Genomic DNA, 14,257 nt, shown 5'->3' with positions numbered 1-14,257 from the left:
TTCCCATGAGAAATCTTCCATGAGGAATTATTGGAAGAGATAACATAACCTACATTATCCAAGGTGTGTAATAACAAGATTCCCATGAGAAATCTTCCATGAGGAATTATTGAAAGAGACTTAGCACCGTGTGTAATAACAAGATTCCCATGAGAAATCTTCCATGAGGAATTATTGAAAGAGATAACATAACCTACATCATCCAAGGTGCCAACAGAGATAAGGCTCTTTGTGAGAGTCGGTACATGATGTACATAATGAAGGCATTGTGGCTAAATATAATATGGTTTTCCACAATAATAACAAGTAAGATAGGGCTTATGGCTAGGGGACTTATTGCAAGAATATCCATGAGTCCTAGATTGAGACCTTTTAGAGTCTTTACCATGGCCATTTCCATCATGCTGGCCTCTCATAGTCAATGCATGTGATGTAGGAAAGCATCCACATTCTTTCTATTCACCTCTTTTGTCAAGGGGTCACTCTCAACATTCTATGATTTTAGCCTATCCTTGGCACAGAGAGCCATACGGAATGTGTCCCATGACTTAGGTAGGGTACCAAGAAAAAATAAAGTATGCAAAAGCATCCTTAAACTCAATCTCCTATGAAGCCAAATGGGTGATGATGGAGCAAAACCCATTGGAGCATCTAGGCATAGAAGTCCCTTCCTTCATGTGAAATCCTATCAATTGTTTTAGCCAATACATTTAAGATGCAAGACTTTGCTTCTCATAAAGATTGTGTCTAAATCTCATATGCAATCTGATATCTACTTACAACATTGTAGTGAACCTACTTAGAGAGTGATAAAACAATTGTGGACTTGCATAGCTCATTTAGTTCATCCCAATTTTTGGTTGCAATGTTTTTAGGTTTGGCACCTCCATTTTTGAGTAGTCTAACATGCAATTTCTGCACTAAAATCTGCCATATTTGGGTCTTCCAATAGCTGTAATTGGTCCCATCCAGTTTCTCAATATTGAAGATAGCATTGTCTTGAGAATCACTAGCCATAATGAGTCCAAGCAAGTACATAGAAGGGCAAGACAAGCTATTGTAATACTCTACAAATAAGTCCTGAAACTACTACTAAATCAAGCGCGAGATAGTTCAACGTAATGGGCTAATCCACAAACTGTAAGAAAAAGACTATCAATTCTAGGTGATTGCCTCAAATAGAATGCATAAAGTTGAAATGACACAGTGCTGTAATAAACTGCAACAATATGCCGACAACCAACAGTAAGCAACCTAGAGGAAAGAAGCCAGGAACAACTGGCACTGAAGACTATCACAATTACAGTGTGTTAGAACCCATACATGCAATAGCTATAATCATGCATAGGGTAGGTCTCAAAGGTAAATGAAGAGAATTGCCAAATGCATAACCCATAGCTCAATACATCACTTAGAAGCACATAAATACCATTGGCAACCCCTTGGCAAACATAAATACCAAGTGCAAGCTAAGAGATCAAATCAGCCCATAATAGGGTAACTACATCCAATCAATATCAAGAGAGCATGTACATGTCACAATGAGTGTAAGTATCTCATTGTAATAAGCTCAAGAAGCTCAACTACATAAATCAAATGCTCTATAGTATATCCAAGTGCCAATGTGGATCAATACATAAAGCCAATAGCTTCCACTAAAGCAAAAGTCAAATGCCAAATGAGCAAACAAACCTCAAAATATAATGCGAATGATATCCAAGTATACAAGATCCATAGAGCATACATCCAAAAGCATTGAACCTGAGCAATCTACAAAACTTTACTTGTAGCATCCAAGGATAGGAATGACAACCAATGTGAAAGCATCCAAGCTCCAATCTCAACTTAGGAGCATGTCATAAACATATCCATAGGCATACATGATAACCAAAGTGTCGGTACATCCAACATATGGTACTCAAGTAACTTTAAAGCATAATGATGAGGAAGATGTCACCTCATCCAATGCCCATCAATTTCCTAAGAAAGGAAAAACGCTCTATTAAGAGACTTTTCATGAGTAGACTTGTAGGATTGTCAGATGAGATCTTGACAAGGTAAACAAACTTGTCCTTAATGACCTCTCTGATGAAGTGGTGGCATACCTCAATGTATTTGTTCCTCATATTGAAGATGGGGTTCTTGGCTAATTGGATACCACTCATAGAATCAAAATGCAGTGTAGGGATCATATTAGTAATACCAAGGTCCAGCCTAACTAGAGAGCCTCCTGGCAAGCCTCAGTGGGGCCTACAACATACCTGGCATTGGTAGAAGAGAGGTTTGTGTAATTCTGTACCCTTGACATCCAAGAAAAATCACCTCTAGCAAAGGTGAAGACATAGCTAGAGGTGGACTTTCTACTGTTTGCATGTCTTGCATAATTAGAGTTAGTGTATACCATGACTCCCCTATCATGTCCACCATTATATATGCATATAGCTACTAGGTACCTCATGATATCCTTGATGGCATCCCAATGTTGTCTGCCAAGTGTAGCCTTAAAGCATGCCACAACTCCCACTGCAAATGCTATGCCAGGAAGAGTGGCTATAATTTCATACATAAAATTGCCCATGGTGGATGCATAAGGGATCTTGGCCATCTTAGCCTTCTACTCATTAGACTATGGACAATTGGCTAGACTAACCTTCACATGAGAAGGTAGAGGACAACCAATAGGCTTATCATCATGTATATGAAACAGCTCAAGAACTTTCTAGATATACTTCCCCTATGAAAGATAAAGGAGACCCTTAGAGAGATCACGCGTGAGATGCGCATTACAAGAATATGCAAGGCATGTCTCATGTCCTTCATCTCAAACCTCTTGCTTCTACTTGCGTGCTTCCACTCCAAGCTCACGGATCCATAACACTATGGCTATATCCATGTGAATGCATAAAATCATAAAACTTGTGGTACCATTCCCTAAGTGTTTTCTTAAGTCCATAAAGGCTCTTTCTCAACTTGCACGCAAGGTGTTCCCTTCCTTTTTCTTCAAAGTCATTAGGTTGCCTATATATAGATCTCATCATGCAAGTCTCCATGTAAAAAATACATATTTACATCCATTGGATAAAGATCCAAATTTAGCTTAGAAACCAATGCTAGTACCAAGTGTAGGGTTGTCATTTTGACTAAGAAAAAGAGAGTTTATAAAAATCAATACCATATTTTTGCTTGAAACCTTAGCTACCAATCTAGCTGAAGGGGAGCTACGGAGCTCTACCGCGAGACCTACGGACTGCCTATTGGTCAAGCGTTTCAAGCCGACTGGCCATGGCTACCTCTCACATAGCCGACGTGCAATGCCTACCTTACGGGTGTAGTGAGCTTACCTTGATGCTCGATCGAGTTCCCTCCTCTCTCTTGCACTCTAGTAGCTCCACGATCCTTGCGGCAAGCTCAAGCAAGCTCAAGCCCTCTCCGTCAAGCTCCATCCTCCATAGCCGCGCGAGAAAAGGAAGAGAAGAGAAGAAGAGAAGATGAAGAGAGAAGATGGGGAGCTTCTTCTCCACGATCCCTCACTCTCACACACTCACTCCCTCACTCCCTCACACTCCCTCAATCCCTCACTCAAGCACAAGCAAGAAGGCAAGACACAAGAGAAGAAGAAGAAGAAGCTTTGGCCACACACAAGAATGATCTTCTCATTCACTTTTAAACTTTATATACATGCCCTACTTTTTGGGCAGTCATCCCCACTTTTTACATGGCCGGCCATTATTAGCCTAGGTTCTCTTTTCCTATTTCCTACCGTTCTAACTTATCCCATTCCCAACTCGTGTATACAATTTGCACAGGAGTGAGCCTGGCACTCTTTTACAAGGATTCGGGAGTGCTTTCACAATTAATGGTGCACTTTTACTCTTTTCTTTTCTCGAGGTGACATTGAGGCCTTCTGGAGAGGTCATCATTCAAATTTTTGAGGGTCTGACTTCCATCCAGGGCGCCTTTTCCTTCCTTTATCATGTGCCCTTTCGGTTATCTCCTTTTTTCATTTTCTCGCTCCTCTGCTCCATTTTCCCGCTCCTCTGTGCTGCCTACACCCCTCCTAGCTGAGTGCCAGTCCCATGGCGCTGTGGTGGGGAGTAGTGGGGTAGTTGGGGTTGTTGCTAAGTGGAACTGGTGGGTAGATGACTACAATCAAAAGGTACTATTGTGAATGAGAGGTGATGGAGTTTGATTAACGATGACCGGGAGAGATTCCGGTGTGTGTTAGACTTCATGAAGATGCTCGATATTTCTCACACAATTGTAGCTTCCATTATGCAACAGATGATAAAGGTTTTGCATGGGCATCTCTAACCATTTGGAGAATATGAGGTTCCAAAATCTATGCCAATGGTGGGTCCATCACTGAGTTTTCCTTCTGCTTGATTTGGTTCAGTCATGGTAGCCATCAACAGGCAGATCGTCCGCTACATCAAGCATGTTGGTCCATCCAACCATTGGAGTATGCAAAAGCTCCTGAAGCTGCTGTAGTAGTGTCCTATCCAACTCATGGAAAAATTCTTGGTCATTAGCGGATGTCGTGGATGGTCTTCTTTAACTGGGTAGCCATTCACTGAGTCACGATCATAGCCTGCAAGAGAAAGTTATGCACTCCCTAAGGGGTGTGTCTGTCTCACGGTGTGGTGTAAGTGCATGTGTAGTGGAATTTGGAGATGGGTCTAACCTTGGGTAAGCCCTTGGTAATGTCCCACACTTGAGGACCTAGTTCGTGTGTTGTTGGAGGTGTAGTGAAAAACTTAGGGTGATAGGTCTGGAAGTCCTGCCCTTGATGTGCCCTAAGCGTGAAGTGGGGGAGGGGCTAGGTGTAAACACTAGGTGCAGTGAGTGAAGTGAGTCCTTGTGCTTTTTTATTTTCACTTTTTCTTTTTCTTCTCTTTTTTTTTTGAAGAATTGCATATAAGGAAGATGTCATGGCTAATGCCTATCACCTTCAGCTAGATTACGAGGTAGTCGTAAGCATTGGGATAGGAATGCGCGACTTTGTAGATATTCTTTAATACCAGCCCGAGCCTTCAAAGGTGTGGATGACAAGAAAGGATGATTGCACCTCGTGAAGCGGGTATCACTCATATCCTCTAAGATTTCTAGGCAAAAGGAGGGAAGCAGGGTTGCTCTCATCATTAGTCTAGTCATGGCTCTACTATCTATCCCTAGGTTGATGTCAAAAAAGAGTGGAGGGAGGTGGGCTTCCTCGGCTGTGGGTCTCTGCATTAGTAGGAACTTGATAAGCCTAAGATAATTACAGGAAGTTAAGAAGGCTGTATCTAGGCAAGAAGAAAAATCTATGAGGAAGCGGTTGATAGATGGGAGGAGATCCTCTAACCTAAAGACTAGGCATTCCTCGGGCTCCAGGCATTAACATTATATATCTTAGGAAAGTCAAAATCCCCATGAATATTTCGATCATAGTCAACTCCATACCTATGGAGGTAGGGCATGTAGATGGGGTCATTGCGTTCTTCAGGGAGCGAGCTGTAGAAGGCGGTCCATGCGTCAAAATTGGTATCCCAAATCCTCCTTCGCCACTTTGGCTGTGCCTCATAGCCTTGGATGGTTTTGGGAACCCTGTTTACCTTGTCTTGCCAGTAGTCTTTAGGCTCTTGCCTCCATCTGGTTATTATGAGGCTTCTTTCCTCTATCCACCTGTTTGCAAGATCATTAGCCAGATCCTTGATCTTGGCTAGAATACCTAGAGGCAAAGCACGGTCTAGAGAGCGTGGATAAGCAAATGAAAGTTCAAACGGCCTCGTCTGGAACTCCCGTTGACACCATATGACCAATTCCTGAGGCCAATCGATAGGATGGGGATCCCCCCGTAGTGGCACAAGCTCTTCAAGGAATTGTCTTGGCAGTGATCATGCTCTACATTGGGCTTCCTCTGCTAGTTCTTGTCTTCTTCTTCTGGCTGCCACAATGCGCTCGGGCATATGGGAATCTTCGAGCTCTTCAGGTGGGAGGTCTGGTAGAGGCAGATCGGGCATTCTTTGTTGCTCTTCTTCAGCATCCTACTCAAAGTCCGAACCCTCTTTGACATTCTGCTTGACAACTGATGGAACTGCCTATGGTGGTGGTGGTGGCTACTCATGCTCTTCAAACCCAAGTTCCTTAAGCTCAACAGTGGAGAGGCCGGCACGGTGTAGGTAGTAAAATTGCTGCTCTTTTGTGATTCCTGTGCCTGTTGGAAGCTCCCATTCTTGAAGGCCATACTTTAGTGTTCGGGTGGTCAGTTCTAGGTTCCTTCTTACCTTCTCCATTGAATCATTACTCTCTGCCTGGGTGACGTGTAGCACTGTGCTGAGGAAGGCTTGCCTTTGTGTGTTGGCACATACATCAGCAGCTTCTGCCCTGGACTCCGCAAGCACTCTCTCGTACTCAGCATCTGCCAAGCATTCTGTTAAATCCCTAACTCTTTCAAAATTGTTTCTTTCCCACTCACTGGCTCTCTCGTCCATCTTCTTTCTTCCCTCCTTTAGCTCACTTGCCAAGGTTGTCAAACCTGCTGCTGCTCATTCGTTAAGAACCAAAGTTGGTTCCTTTCCCTAGATTTTTGAGCCACAACAATTTCTTTTGCCTGATTTGCAATGCTGAATCTTTTTTCTGCCTCAGCAAATAGCTCTGACTTTTCTTGCACAAGTTGCTCGTGACTTTGGATCTCTGCAAAGTGCAATCTTCTTTGGGTGAAGGCCATGGCCATGAGGGCCTCTATGTCTCCCTTGGTAATCTCCAATGCATCTTGTAGTCATTGTGCCTCATTCTGCAGCCTTTGTGCTTTTGCTGCGGGAACTCCCGGCCTTTCCTGTTCTAGAAACTCTATTTCCCTCTCCAATCTGTCTTGTTCTTCAAGTTCATACCATAGCCGGAAAGCTATGGCATCTTCTTATTGCTCACTTGGCTTGCCCTCCTAAGCTTCTATCTGTCTGTACCTTTCCAGGTTGGCAGTTCTCTATTGCAAGTTAGCATACTGCTGCACTAGTAACTTCAAGCTTCACTATTCTGCCCCAGATTTTGCTCTTCATCTTCCAACCTTTGTCTTAGGCAGCTCTCATTGTCCTGGGCTTCTTGATCTTGTAGAGTTTTCACTTCCCTTCTTCGGTCGGCTCCTTGCTTTGAAACTTCTAGTCTTAAGGCTGTCGAAGTTTCCTTTTCTTTCTCTAACTCCACTAGGGCTATCTTCTTTTGCCTTGTCCAATTGTGGTAGAAGCTTAGCCACATAAGCATCATAGTCAGCACCAGATGGCATGGGAGACTCGGCATCTGCGGGTAGCGGGCCTTTTTGCTCTGGTTTCTGGTACAATTTCAGCCACTTTACTGACAAGTAGCTGCATCATGTTCATCAATTGGACCGTGTCTAGAGAGGGCGTAGGTTGCAGGGTGGTTGTGGTTGTGGTGTCGGTTGGTACTGGCACAAAGGAGGAAGGCAGGGGGTGTAGTAGGGACTTGCCCTTGCCTAGAACTACTGGGGCTGTTTCCATACTGCCACTTGCTTCAGCTTCATGGTGGGGACTCAAAGGATCTATCTCTCCTCCCCCATGGGTTTCTTCGACAGATCTATGAGTGGCCTCTGCCAAATCAGCAAGTTCTTTCATTCTTAGTTCTTCGGCTTCCTCCTCTACCCTTCTTTGCCTCTCTTCTTCTGCCCTCTTTGATTCTTCTCTAATTTTTTCGAGTTCTTCCTCTTCTTTTTTCCTTTGTTCCTCCTCCACCCTTCTTGACTCTCTTTGAGCCCTCTTCTTCTTGGCTCGCTCTTCTTTGCTCAATCTTTCTTTCTTCTCCTTCTGGCTCTTGTCACTCTTCTTTTGCTCCCGTGGTTTAGCTGCTCGAGTAGGTGGTACCTCCGGCTCTCCTTTGTCGCTTATTTTCCTTTCACTCGAGCCTTCTTCCTCGTGGCGAGGTGAGCTTTGATGCACAGCTTGCTCTTTATCTACACTAGCATTCTTGATAGCCTCATGAATGATTGCCGTCAGGACACTGCCATATCTGATTGTGGAGGCTTTTGAGGTAGGCTTTTTCCTTGTGGATCGTGCAGTAGAAGCAGAAGACTCCCCACCAGCTGGTGTTGCAGCTGGAGCCAGGAGCGTGGCTAAAATCTTGATAGTTTTTTACACAAAACCGTTCCAATCCACCTCCTCTGGAACTCCTACAGTGATGCTCTCTAGTAATGGCACCCCGATTTTGTTCATTAAAGCATTGTAACTCTGTCCTGAGAAAAGGGTGTGGACCATTTTAGCTTGCATCTTTGTTGCGGGGTCTGGAATATCAGCCAAACTGATTCCATCCATTGTGTGCACGTCATCTTTTTTGACTCCCATCATGGTATATATATCTCTTATTGGGCGCCTCTCCTTCTTGGACACAAGCCCCATGGCTTTCTCGACGATAGCTGCATTAAGGGGCACTTGCACCCTTCTTTCCTGGTCACCAGTCCTTACTATGACCGTGCCACAGCTCCTACCTTTATAAAAGCTCCTTAAAAATTCAGCGCACATGCTGTAATCTACAGCCTGTCCAACCTTTTCCACATACTTTCGGAGGTTGCAATTATCCACCAACTCCTTCATTGTCGACTCTTTCAGGATGGCATCATCTAAATTCAAGGTATGTTTGAACATGAACTGGCTAAATCCACGTGTCTCAACACTGATCCCATACTTTGTCAACTCCTCTTCAGTGAATGGAAGTTTACCCCCCTTTTCTTGTCCTGCCATGGTAGGTGCCTGTCATTACACCATGCCAATATTAGCGTTATGAATTGACTCATTACTAACAAAAACCCAAGAAAGAATGCATGTGACAATTTTCCGTGCTACTTCAGAGGTATGAAACTTGGAAATAATTCAAAAGCAACATCTATTTCCTCCTTGCATTCTTTCCTATTTAAATTCAGTTGATCATTTTCATCCATCACTACACCTTGCTACATCACTTGGCTCTCACTTTGCTCCCCCCCCCCCCCCCCCCCCCCCCCTTCCTTAAGTTTTAAAGGAATCCTTCCTAGGATTAGCAAGGGAAGGAGGACTCACATGGACTTTGTGGGGCGACTTACTTGGCCAACAACCAAGTATAGAGGTTAGGGTTATATTCAAGCTGGGCATGACGATCAAGTTCACATGGTCGTATGGAAGCTTGGGTGATATAGGTCAAGACATCATGAAAGATGTCCCTGGAGTTGAGGCGGCTAGCAACGTGCAGTTCTTCTTCCGTAAGGAATTGGTCAATGCAAGGGTGGGCTAACACATGGTCATCTAAGTCTATGTTGCGTGTAATGGCCAAAACCCTAAACGAAAGAGGTGCCACATAAGTAGGGTCGTGTTCAATTGTTTTGATTGCCCTTCTTTGCTCGGCATTAGTTATGATGCGGCATCCTTCTTTCTCCCATTGGAGTCGCAAGGCATACCACAGTTGTAAGAACGAAGAATCAGACTTGGCAAGCTACGTGGGCTCCTCCAATTTTTGTTCAGGTGCAGAGCGAGCAGGCTTGCGGTATGAGGTAATTAGTCTTCTAAGAATGACTTCCTCCTTTGAGATTTCTCCATTAGTGATTAATTCAGCGGCAATTTTGGAAAATTTGACGGTCATAAATTCATAGTCTTCCCAAGTGCATGGCAACGCACGAACATCAGAAGCAAGGGGTTCATCGAGAAGTCCTAGGTCAAGCCTCTCATAGCTCCTAGAGAATGTGGTGAAGGTGTTATCTAACACCTTGATGCATGTCACTACATTATCTCGCGAGGTCTCAACAAGATCCTTGGCCATTGAAAGAAAAGATCATCTTTCAAACAAAGGCCTAAGGCCTACTGGTGGTGATGGTGCAATTGGGCTAGACAGTGGTGACTCCATTGATAGCATCATAGATGGGACTTTGCACTCATAAGCACTTTGAGATGCTGCAGGGGGCTCCAATGGCATAGGAGGTGTGCTGCATTCTATCTGAGCCATCATGGGAGTGCTCAACTCCTTTGACTTGGATAATTCTAGGGCATCTAGCTTTGGACGATAAATGTGTTGGGATTCATTAATCACAACCTGTGCTGGTCCAGCTTGCTTTGCAGCCTGGGCTCCGTATGTGCAAGCCGCTCTAGCTGGAGTGAGGTTGCTTAGAGTTGAGTCTCTTGAATGTCCACTCTTAGGCACCCATATCTAGGGGTTGCCCTCATAGTATCCTTGTGCTCGCAAGAGATCTTTGGGGATCCATCGCGGCATGGTCGTGCACCTATGTCGATAGCGTCTGAATTGCCTCTTGTTGAGATTCAGACAATCACACCTACTTACAGTCTCTTTGTATGGAGCTTCAGGGCTAAGGACATGCAGGCTTACCTATCCCATATGCACAGTGGAGCCTATTGCAGTTTACTACTTTCCTATAAAGCATTGTACTTGCTTTCTTTTCTTAATGCAATGATAGTACTCTTTTCTTTTTAGTAAAGTGTCAGTGTCATTGTCCACACACGCAAGATTGTGTTTATGAGTTCAAGTCTCAATCTTGAAACCTAATTCACTTGTGTGACAGTCAGTGTCTAAGTCTATGTCTACATGAGTCTTCTTCCCGAACCACCATAGCCATGCTCTAGATCCATGTAGTTTCACATGGTATCAGAGCCCAGTCGGGCATGGCTTAGCTTGGCTTAGTTCTTCTCTGTTCTCTCTCAGCTTGTATTAACCTTAGGTTAGCTTGGTCCCAGCCAATGAGCTCATTCCTTACTTCCAACTTCTCTCAAGCTCTTTGTCTGCCATAGCCAGGATGACCCATCTCTGATTGAGGACCTAGATCTGCATCTACAGGCCATATCTCAAATCAATTACTTTTGCAAAATTGTTCTACATTCCAAGGTGCTTCATCGTGGCACCTCAGCCCTCAACATCGGGTGCATCAGAGAGTAGCATTGCGAAAATTCCCTGTCATTGTTAGATCTACACCCCTTCCTGTTCGTACCATCTGTGCCATCAGCACGAGATGAATTTTAGGCTGTGACCATGGGGCTTTGGAAGGCTATGACATAGGCTTTCTATACATGCAAAAAGTTTGGGAGATGATCAAGAATACAACCCACACAGATAAAAAAACCAAGCTCCTATCTGAAACCCTAAACTGTCAGCCATAGCTATTTTCTTTCAAGCTCTTATTTACTTGATTTTCCACTTCGAACTCACTGACATTCCTGATATTCAAATCAAAACTGAGCACTGAAGTGTGTGCATGATTTGAGGAGGGTAAGATTGAAGAATCAACAAGGAAAAGATTCAAGAGAAGACCAAGCCACTTTAACAAGGAAAAGATTCAAGAGAAGACCAAGCCACTTTTACTCAAGCTTCTTCCTTCACTTTAAATTTTGCTTCTTCCCAATCAACTGAAGCATTTATTACTCAGATCTGAAGTTTCCAGCTAGTATAAATCTTCAAGAAAAAGATTTGGAGTACACGCTTGAAGATTAGGCAACCCACTTGAAGATTCAAGCTCAACATCAAGTTAGACATAGTGTGTTTTCACACTACCATTACTTGTGTCTCTTAACACATTGTAATATGCTCTTTCACTTGTAAAATTTGAGAATCTTGGAACTGATTTGCTGCTGACCCAGCTTTTCAGCATGGGAAAAGACTCACCGACGGCTCGGTTCAAGGGAGTTGGGTTTCACACTTGGTAAACCCGCATCAAGCTCATCTTGATGAAGAAGGGTCTCTAGGCCATCACAAATGGCAAAGAGAAGAAACCTCGGGATGCATACCTTGCAACTACTTGGCAAAAGAATGATGACAGAGCCCAAGCCATTATCAAGTTGGAGCTAGAGATAGCTATATCCACCATGTGGATAACTGTGAGACCTCATAGGATACATGGAAGAGACTTGACACCTTGTTCGGTGCACAGTCTAAATCATCAAAGTATGGTCTCCTGATTGAGTTTTTTAGGCTTGAAATGAAGTCTAGCACATCACTTGCCACACATCTGAATTACATGGAAGGACTTCTAACCCAACTTGCAGGAATCAATATTAAAATGGAAGAAGATGTTTGCATCGGTGTTCTACTTAAGAGTTTGCCTCCTGAATATAATAACGTATCAACAACCTTAATCAACATGCCAAATCCTGAACTTGTTGATATCCAGGCATCACTATTAGAAGAGGAAAAGAAGCTAAAAACTAAGGAAGAACCAAGTATCTCTAGAGATGAGCATGCATTATATGTTGGTAACAAGTATTAAGGCAAGAAGGATCAGCTCTTCTGTGACTTCTGCAAAAGAACCAAACACACTGAGAAGTTTTGCCATGCAAGAAAGAGGTCTCAAAAGGCCTATCTTACAGCTGTAAAAGAAGAAGAAGACCATGGACCAAAAGAAGAAGATGAAAATGAAGATGAAGACTCCCAGGATCGGAAGGACAAACCTCACCAGTCCTTCTACTCTCATTACTCTGATAGAGTGTTTTAAAAGCCTTGTATTTCCTAGCCCTAATGCATCTTGCCATAAGCTTTGTAAACTCCCCATGTAACTTGGCATTATTGTTCATGTACACTTTGTGAGGTCCTTGTTACAACCTCTGGATGTCTACCATGTTTTGGTGCTCACACTTAGCTTTTTTCTGCGACAGCCTCTGGTGTCTACCATATTTGTGGTGTGCCCACACTTTGCAGGTGGTTCTCATTACAGTTTCTACACACTTTATGCCTTTTTGGTTGTGATTGAGGAGGGGTGTTGAGATTTAGACAATCACACCTACTTACAACCTCTTTGTATGGAGCTTCAGGGCTAAGGACATGCAGGCTTACCTATCCCATATGCACAGTGGAGCCTATTGCAGTTTACTACTTTCCTATAAAGCATTGTACTTGCTTCCTTTTCTTAATGCAATGATAGTACTCTTTTCTTTTCAGTAAAGTGTCAGTGTCATTGTCCATACACACAAGATTGTGTTTATGAGTTCAAGTCTCAATCTTGAAACCTAATTCACTTGTGTGATAGTCAGTGTCTAAGTCTATGTCTACATGAGTCTTCTTCCCGTCTTTGAAACCTAATTCACTTGTGTGATAGTTAGTGTCTAAGTCTATGTCTCAATCTTGAAACCTAATTCACTTGTGTGATAGTCAGTGTCTAAGTCTATGTCTCAATCTTGAAACCTAATTCACTTGTGTGATAGTCAGTGTCTAAGTCTATGTCTACATGAGTCTTCTTCCTGCCTTTGAACCACCATAGCCATGCTCTAGATCCATGTAGTTTCACACCTCTTTGGCTGTGATGACTTATAGTTTTTGCGTTTAGAAGCATGTTTCTGCGGTTTACAAGGAGGTGGCCCTTGTCATTTTGGCACCCATATGAGTGTGGAATCCTTGGCCTTGTGAATGGCCTTGGTGGGCTTGGTTCTAGTAGTTTGAGCGTGGGGTGAGATATCACAACCCTTCTCCCTAGGCTTGGTCATAGGCGTGGTCGTAGGGGTGTCTATCGCTGGCTTTGCAATTGTAGAAGGATCAAGATAACCCTTACTGAAAGTAGTCACTATGTGCACATTGCCTATAGCAAGATGGATGTGATCTAGGTTATAGTCCACATTGCAGTTCATCTGATTTTTAAAAGTGCGACCTAGTAGTGACTTATTACCGGCCCCTTTAGTGTTTGGCAACACATAAAAGAAGACTTGTATACTTTTAGACTCGATAGAGACAGCCACTTTACATTTTCCTAAGAGTGAGTAAGTGTTGCCTCCAAATGGGCTAAGTTTAGCGTTTGTGGGCTATAATTTAGGTTGACCAATGCATGTCCAATGGTCATGCATCAAGATATTATAGTTGGCACCCTCGTCGATCAAGGCATCAAAAGAATATGTCCGTTCTAAAGTGACCATGATTTGTAGGTAGGCGGGTGCCACTACTTCTTCATCTTGATCTGTCAGTTCGGTAATAGTGGCCACGCAGACGTTGATAGGGGCTTCAAGCATAGGTGGCTCGCGCAACGAATAGGAAGGAGGATAGTACTTTTTCATGCGACTGCCATAGAAAGGGCCTATTCCTTCACCTTCTAGTGTCTCCAATTCAACATTGCTTGTTCTACTAATTGTACGTACTCGAAAAGGTCCTAGTCCTCGAAATTTCATTTTCTATTTGTGACCCTTCATAGAGTATAGTAAAATGAGGTCCCCCTAATCAAAGTTGCACTGTTTTGACATGCTTGTCAAACCACATCTTTCTTTGTGCCTTCTCACAAATCAAAGCGTGGGTGGCTAAGAGTCGAGTCTCCGTGAGACGCTCT

This window comes from Lygodium microphyllum, chromosome 9, assembly GCF_053477565.2.
Source record: "Lygodium microphyllum isolate KBCC chromosome 9, Lygodium_microphyllum_v1.1.10, whole genome shotgun sequence".
NCBI lineage: Eukaryota > Viridiplantae > Streptophyta > Polypodiopsida > Schizaeales > Lygodiaceae > Lygodium > Lygodium microphyllum.
Note: the sequence above shows the minus strand (reverse complement) of the source record.